This window comes from Cygnus olor, chromosome 1 (assembly GCF_009769625.2).
Source record: "Cygnus olor isolate bCygOlo1 chromosome 1, bCygOlo1.pri.v2, whole genome shotgun sequence".
NCBI lineage: Eukaryota > Metazoa > Chordata > Aves > Anseriformes > Anatidae > Cygnus > Cygnus olor.
Genome location: NC_049169.1, coordinates 130,047,015 through 130,055,728, shown reverse-complemented (window position 1 = coordinate 130,055,728; position 8,714 = coordinate 130,047,015). Strand labels below are relative to the sequence as shown.

Here is an 8,714-nt window from a genome sequence, read left to right as displayed (position 1 = left end):
TAAAAAATTCCAAAATAATTTAATAACTGTCAATGAGGACAACAGAGTTGATTTTGCTGAGTTTACCTCGTGATAAAATTGACGTACTTTGCCTTCACTGAGTTTTTTCCAATTGTATGGAAAAAAACTTATCTATCCTGAAGTAAAAAACACAATTCTTTCAATAAAAACATTTCTTTCTTTTACCTGTGTGATATCATAAATTCTGAAACCTGTATATGCCTTCTCATGCTTTTCCAGCCATATCAATTGCTACGTAAGATTACTCTGTTATTTCAGCTGTCACTGTCTTTTGAAGGTTCTGCAACTTAAAATAGTTAAAATAACCTCTAGTTTGACACTTGTAAGCCATCAAAACATTCCTGGAAGCAGTTCTATTTAACCATTGATGATTTTTAGGCATATTTATAGTAATATCTGAAAACTGAAAGTCAGTGACTCCTTTGGGAAGATCAAATTCCATTTTCCAAAAAGTATATTTTAACATTTTTAAACTTTGAAAATAAATCAGTCATTGACTGAAGAACATTTTCTGCTATTTATGAAATGAACAAGCCAAGCAAGCAAAGAACTTGAATTAGCAGTTGGGTTCCTCACCCTTTTGACATGCACAATGACAGATTCACTCAGGAACACAGATATTATACACAATCTCAAAAGCAGGCTAGAGAAACAATTGCAACAGTGGATGCAGCCTAAAAGCATAAGGTAACAAAATACATTGTGGAGGGGATGATCTACTTTTTAAAATAGGAGCTTTTATCCTTTTAACTTGCTCTGTAGAAAAAAAAGCAAAATTTAAGGGGTGACAACAGTAGGGCAAGAAGAAGGGGATCCATCCAAAATGCTGATTATTTTATTCATAAAAACAAATGAATTGCACATTCAACATCAGATGTCAAGTGCTCACAACGCTCTTCTAAATTTTTTTAAAATGCCTTTTATATCTGATCATGTGCTCTCTGATTCAAGGGGAAGGGAGTGGCCCTTTCCAGAGCAGCGATCTGGATCTGTTGACGTGATGGAGGGAGGCTGGCAAGGGCTGTGGGCTGATGTCATTGCTGCCTGACAACAATTTCCTGGCTCTGCTTGGTATTTCTCTTGGTGTTTCTCTGTGGAATGACTATGTTCCATTTGTCACCATTCCCTGGATTGTACAGAAACAAACATACGTAAAATTAATTTTCTGATATAGCATATTTAACCTTAGAGTGTAACAAGCCTGGATGTCCCAGTTTGCCTTATCCTAGTGCTATTGCTGAAATTATGTAATTATTATATTCCCCATCCCCATGAGTGAATTTAAAGGATGTTCAAATAACACCATTAAGCATTTTAAGCCTTGCTGCAAAACTCTTTCCTAGAAGAAAGGGCTAACCAACAGCTTTGTTCCAATTGGAGACTAAATAATAAGAATGATTTGTGCCAGAATGTCACAGCTTTGCCAGACTCTGCTCTGAACTCAGAAACATTTTGAACATAATTCTCTGGTCCAGCCATAACCATGTGCTTATTGCTGGGACAACAACAGAACCGTTCCAACTTTGTGCTGTGCAAGACACGAGATGAGAAAGATGGTGATCTCTTTCACAGCCTCTCCCGGGCTATGAAAACCTCCATAAAAATTATCTGGAAGAGAAAAATCAGGATACAAACTTCAGGAAGATTTAAGAGTTATTGTACATCCTTGTTTGCCTTACAGAAGAATTTGCTTTTCTCCAGCCCAATCTCCCATATCTCTCGAAGAAGAAAAAATACCTCAGGACTGAATCCTACCTGCACTGGAGAAGATGTCCTGATGAGACAGATGTTATGAGAAGGGAACTATGTTTTCATTTTTCCTCTCATATTGAAGTATTTAGATGATAAAGTGAAAAAGTAGAGCTACCAGATTTACATGCACTGTTACTTTAAATATGTTTTCTTGAAAGTTTGGTACCAGCCACACCTCAGTGATTATGACAGGACAGTCCCTCTTCTTGCTCTCGGAAGAGTCCTGCAAAGTCATCTGTAGCTCCTAGCAAAGGGTAAACAATCCCAAACAATGGCTTCTGAAGATATGAGCAGAACAAAAGAGTTTGTCATTTTTAAGTATGAGTTAAACTCCCTTTTGTTTATTACCAATAACAAAGACAAAAAGGAGTAAGGAGATAACATTTGATCCAGTAAGATATAATTTCCATTTATTCTTTGCCCTGTGCAGGGCGAAGAAGTTGCGTACACTAGGACTTGACGCTGAGCACGAGGCAGGGAGTAAGACTCTTTCTCTCTGTGTTGTTCTCCTACATACCCTAGGCTTGCCTGCCAGTGAGTGTAACTGGAAATCTGCTGTCAGGGCAGCTTTCCCTGCCCAAGCTGATTTGCACATGCAGAGCAGCCATGTGTCCAAAGTAGCAAGACTTTTGGCAGCTCTAGCCCTGTCCCAGACTTCAACCATGGAGACTTGGCTAACAAGTTCCTATTTCGCTGCCCACTGTCTCTGCTACACTGATTAAAGGCAATGTTTACTTTTTTCCCCAGTTTCTACAGAATGTTCTTCATATAAATCCACTCACATCTGTGAGGCAGTTTTCTACTTGGGGGAAGATCACGATACTGAGGTTCCAAATGCATGAACAGCACACAACTCCCTTTGTGGTTTTTTTGTTTGTTTGTTTGTTTGTTTTTTGATTTGTTTTGATTTGCTTTGATTTGTTTTGTTTTGTTTTTCCAGAAGTGTTGAAACTTTTAGAAAGGATGGATGCACTCAATGTCTTTTAATACCTAGATGGTAAATGACAGTCTATGTGTAATTCAGAAACAGAGGTATCTGAAGGTTTGGGGTTAGTGCTTTGACATATGTGTTCACTTACCTAACTGTAGATGGTCCACAGTGAAACCGAGGAGGCAGGTGAGTATAGAGGGTTTACTCAACAGCATCATTTTCCCTCAGTCTGTACTTAGACAGAGCAAAAATCTTTCTGTTACTGCTACAGAAGCAAGTTAATTCAGCTTTGGGTGGGAGTGATTTGGCTTGGCAGGAATTCTTTCACTGCTGAGTAAGAGGACTTAAGACACTGTGTAATTATCTTGGATTGTAGTCCTGTAGTTCTAGTGCTCCATCCTCCATTTTCAGTCTCCAGGGTTGCAGAGCTAGCACTGAAGAGAAAGAATACAACCCACTAGTATGATAGCCACGTAATACCTTCAGTAGCTCAGGTGTAACATTCTCAGGCCTTCAGTAGAAAGATGGGATCTATTCTTTGTACATCAAAGGTACACATCAAGTACGCATCTTTTTGTGCACTGTCACATTAGTGCACCAACCAGCTGGACAGAGCTGGACGGTTAAATTGTTTGTGGTGGCTGGAGAGCAAATGGATTGAGCTTGTTCATTTGTTTTGGTTTTGTTTTTATAAGCAAGAGGAGCACCCTTCAGTCTACAAGTGCCGCCAAGCAGTGGTTCTTCAGCTGTCCACAGACACTTGAAGGAGTGGTGCCCTAATGGAGCTCTCTGGGCAGATTGCCACCACAAGATCACTGCAGCTGTACTGGAACAGGGGCTGCCAGCTAATTCAGTCCCTGCGGAGCAAGTGAGGTCAGTCATTGCTACTCTCACCGAGATGCCCTGGATTCAGCTGTCATGCCAGCACAGTCCCATCCCTCGTGGAGCCGTGGGACCTCACAGAAGCCATTAACTCATCCTACCTGTGAATTGCTCCTGGAGCTCTCCCTCCTCTGGGCTTCCTGGACTATGGGAAGCATGCCTAGTAGCTGTTTCTCAGATGAAGATTTTGGTGTGTGGCTTGTGACTTCAAGAAGTCTCAGTCTAAAAGTCATTCATTGTGGGGTCACGACATACAGTACAGGCATCAACAGTTACCATGAGGTAAGGTGGGATGGTGACCCAGCGTATTGCCTCTTCTGAGTCAACATGCACACTTTTACCCGCGGTTAATGGAAAGAAGCTGTCGCACTTGCACGGAGGGATCAGTTACATTGACTGCCCTTGCATTCACTGGGAGGTAGGGCATCCAGAAGCAATAACCGTTGGGATAGCTCACATGGTGTACCTCCACAGCCTACCCCCCGCCATGAGGGAACTTCCTTTTGTGGCCCTGCCCTAAGTGCATAGCAAGGGGCAGATAGGTTTGAGTCTACTACCTGAGATCATTCTCCTCACTGAAAATACAGAGCTCTGAAATCACTGTAGCGATCAATACATTACAACTGAGCAAACTAAATACATATCAATTCCAGATGACTGAATTTGAAAGTGCTTCTTGTGACCTTTCTCAAATGCCATTTTGACTATTCTTTGTCATTGTTAAGTAGAATTCCAAGCAGTTTAATCAGAGGAAGATTTTGAGTGGCAATGGATGTGTTTGGGGGTTAATTCTATTTTTCAGTTTTGTGGATCTGTTCCAGTACAAGCTGAGCAACTTTCTTCAAGATTCCCAGATGTTCGATCAACTCAGAAGGTTGTTCCCCTTCCCCACATCAATCCTCATCACTTGAAAAAGAAGTTGCCAGTGGCTTTCTGTTTGATTCCAGTCCAGTAGTGCAAAATTCATTGTCACACAAAGCACGAGAGGGAAGGCAAGTGAGACAGTAAAGACGGAGAGTGAATTTACTCCATTTGCCTAAACTCAGAGGTAGATTATGCATGTAGTGCTCACTGGAACGTGACCCAGTAGAGCACCGAGGTGAAGCAATTTAACAGGTGGCAGAACAGCAGTGATGTGAAGCCAACATTGCACGAGTGATTTCAGCTTGTGCTTGCACGTACAGGTGTCATGGTTAAGCCCCTCCATCTCAGGAGGCACTCCTGATCCTAAGCACCCTTCATTTATCAAAGATAATGAGCAGAAGCTGTGAAATGAAAGTTAGAAGCTAATTGCTGTAACAGCCCTTCTTACAGACAAATCACAGATGACAAACCTTATCTGTCTTCACTGGCTGAAAAGAACAAAGCCAGTTCCAGCCATGGCTTTGCCCTACATTTAAACAGCCTCAAGTGCTTTTACTCCCAGCCAGCCATCAGCCAGGTATTTGACCCCACAAACCTGAGCAAGCACAGCTGCTTACGCATAGAGCAGCAGCTCCACACCAGACATCCTTCCCCCATAACCAACTGAAGCACAAGCACATCCTCTCACAAAGAGGCCTTTGGGATCCTGAGCTCCAGGTTTGAGGCCTGTGGATGCCAGTGCATGCGCTCCTGTGCTCAGCAACCACAACCACTGGGACACTCAGAATAAGTGGTTTGTGATAAACAGGTACTCTACATATATGTGTTTGGGAAGTCCTGTCTGTGGAAGGAGAGGTAGGTGCCCTCTCCAGACTGCAACTGTTGTTTTGAAACCTTTGTCAGTTTTTACAGCAGGAAGGAGCTTAGTGAGACTCTGTTTTGAGCCCATACACCTCTAGGCTGAGACAAGGGACTTCAGGCTGAAGGCAGGTAACTCACAATACAAAGTGATTTCAAAGGTATCTCTTTTTTCCTTTGACTTAATTCTAAATCCCAGACTTGCCAGGCACTTAACAACCTAGGAGACAATACAGGCTTCTCAGCTGATGCTATCAAAGGCAGACAGAGAAACAATTAAACTAGAGCCCTGGGAGCAGCATTATTATTTGAAGATAATGTTAAGAGGAACCTGCCATGTGAATTCTGTTCTGATCTTGTCAATCAGTCATTACACTGGCAGAGAAACCCTGGGAGTTGTGTTTGTGCCTTCTCTTTCAGGCAGATTACTCTTGTACCGTATGTTCTCCTCCTGCTTTGCTACTGTAATAAAAGATATATTTAGTTGAATAAAAATTAGGAGAAAAAATGTTTACCTTATCTGTCTTTTTTCCCCTTGGAGGCATAATGGAAAACCATGAAAGTAAGCAAAAATGCACTATGCTTATAAAAGCCCTGGTAGAGCCTTCATTAGAAAAATTAGTGTGATTCAATACAATGGCGTAGGACACGTTTCCCACATTGAGCCTCACTAGAGGTGAATGAGTGCCAAAGAACAGCAATTTTGCTAAGCCAGAGAGGAAGAAAAGGACTAGAGGATAATGCTAATGATTTACTTCTAAAGGTAGCTGCACTTCTTAAGAAAATATTAATATATGGAGGATTAAGCTTTTAAAATGAGCAAGTGTATAATAAATTGCTAGTAGTATAATATTTTGCTAGTAGGCAAGAAGGACTGTAGAGTTTGTGATGTTTTCATGGCTTATGGCTCTGTGATCTGTGAAGTACGAAAAATCGGGGAAAATAAGTTCTTTCTTGAAAAATCTTTCCAAATATAATCAGCCTCTAATCAGTAAGAAACATGTGAAGATGTCTTACTAGAGACAGCCTTTCCTGAGAGCATGGAGAGGAATCACGCTTTGTCTATTTGAGACTTGTTTAAAAGAAAGGTTTTAATCAAAGTATTTTGTGCAAGCTTCTTTGTATCTGCATTGAGAACAAGTCTTGAAGTGCTTAGTTTTAAATGTACAAAAAGAAAATTTCATCTTGCACAGAGTACCTTAGGATCATTTGCCCTCTTAAATGATGTAGCTAGCTCTCAACACAAAAAACAAGGCAAACTCATTTTTCCAAACACCCCATAAACAGCACTCAAACTTCTACAGATAGACAATAACGTATGTCATATTCCAGGGCCTAGTGTTTAAAAGCACTCCCAACCATTATTCAAAACACCTTTCTGAACTGAAAATAATGCTTTCTCAAAACAATATTTTTCTTCAAAGTTTGTGATTTTATCAATGTTCTCCATGCATTTATCAAACCTAGAAATATCCATTCGTTTGCTTTGACCTTCCACTTTTTTTTTTATTTTATTATTATTCACCAGAAGAAATTTGCATTCGCACCAGAACAAATGAAATCTAAGTTCTCCCTCTTCCTCTCTAAATCAGAGAGCAAAAGCAAAAGTAAAGGAAACCAAATGGTCCTTACTGACCAGTGACTCACTATTGATCTTTTTCTGTGCATCCTTAGAGTTAATTCATAAGCCAAAGGAAAATGTGGGTTAAACTAAACGGGCTCACAGCCAGTAGAAGCTCCAGCTCTGCTTTGGGATGGTTACAGACCACAATGCTGCTGCAATGACTTAAAAGAGATTTGTTACATCAAAGAAATCCACTTTTGTTCTCTGAGACTGCAGGTTTTATTCGAACAATGATTAGCTAGATTTCATACACTTAGGTAACCGCACAGCACATGATTTCACATTATACTGGTACCGGTGTACACTAACTATAGGAAAAATGCAGTTTTATAAGCCATCACTGAAGCACACGTTAGGGTGATTAAGGAATGGATGATTCACAGATCTTTAAAAAGTAGGGGGGAAGTTGCAAGTGGGGAATCATCATTTTCATGATGGGGAATCATCTAACAGTAAATTCAAAGTTGCTGATGAAACGCGTAGGTATCACAAAGGTTAGAAGAGCAGTCAGAGCAATTTGTCTGCCTTGGCACACTACGTCCATTCAAGCAAAACGTGTTTTCAAAACAAAAGCTTGGGCAGCTGGGAAGAAAGAATGCAGATCAGAGCTCCACAATGGGGAGCTGCCTCGGGGCTCCACAAGACAGCTAATTGAGCAGAACAGTTCATATTTAAGAGCATAAAAGATTTTTGGATGAAGAAACAGGGAAATAAAAGATTTTTGGATGAAGAAACAGGGAAATAATACTGAGTGGCAAGGAGATGGTGCTTTCTTTGCATATGTCATCAGTGAGCTCATTTGTGGAATACAGTGTCCTTTTGGGGAATCCACGCTTCAGAAAAGGAGGTTGAAAGTTTGAAAAAGGCTTAGGGGAGAATGTTAAATCAGGCAAATACAGCTCTTAGGTGGAGACTGAAGAAACTAAATCTAGTTAAATTTATTAGAGAAAGAGAAGGAGTTAAGAGAATACTTGATTACCGCTAGCATGCATTTACAGTGAGGCAGAGATTTAATAAAAATAATGCCCAATGAGACACAGTAGTTGGAAGCTGAAATCCAACAAATTCAGTCCTCAACTGCAGTTCAGCAAAGGCAACAAACCATGAGTAATAACTTATCATCAGAAGCATAACAGATTTTCCATCACTTGGACGGACATAACTTTGGAAGACAAATGTGAAGGTGGGATCCAGCTTTCCCATGAAGCCACCTATGAAGCATGGGCCTTGCTGAAATAAGAGAACAAGCCCCAGAAATGGGTTTCTGCCTGTCCCTTAGCTCTCTCCCTGGCCCCACTTTGGACCTTTGTAATGACCTCTCCCTGAAACTGTATACACTCACCATGGCCAGTTCAGAACCACACATTCGCACGCTCTGGTGTTCTGCAGTATCATCAGTAGAGAGGTTGGTACGCTTCCCCTAATGGTGATGGAATGATGCAAATCAACCTCTTGTTAGGAACTTTTGCATAGGACAAATAAATCCATCAGTTCTGCTCTTAAACTATGAGCATTTCATAAAACATTACTATGAGCTTCTTTGCTCATAGTAATGTTTTACGCACTATTTTATATTCCACCTGCCACGGTTTTAGCTTGTTGCACCTTATATTCTAATTCTGGCCACCTCCTTACAACTGTTCGGTCAATCACTCAAGCACAACAAATTTGGGACCATTTAAAATGCTAAATAAAAGAGCCTTTGCAGCAAGGAATCACACCATAAAAAGTATTTACTGATTATGCATTGTATGCTCCTTGTTTTACAAATGTTTATACAGC

At 40.6% G+C, this 8,714-nt stretch overlaps 1 long non-coding RNA gene across 1 annotated transcript; it reads right to left on the bottom strand.

The window, feature by feature from the left end:
- Positions 1-462: 462 nt before the first annotated feature.
- LOC121058266 lies at positions 463-1,934 on the bottom strand. Its single transcript, XR_005814136.1, has 2 exons — positions 1,777-1,934; positions 463-1,147 (listed from the first exon to the last, which is right to left on the bottom strand). It is a non-coding gene; the product is annotated as an uncharacterized LOC121058266 (long non-coding RNA).
- Positions 1,935-8,714: the final 6,780 nt, after the last annotated feature.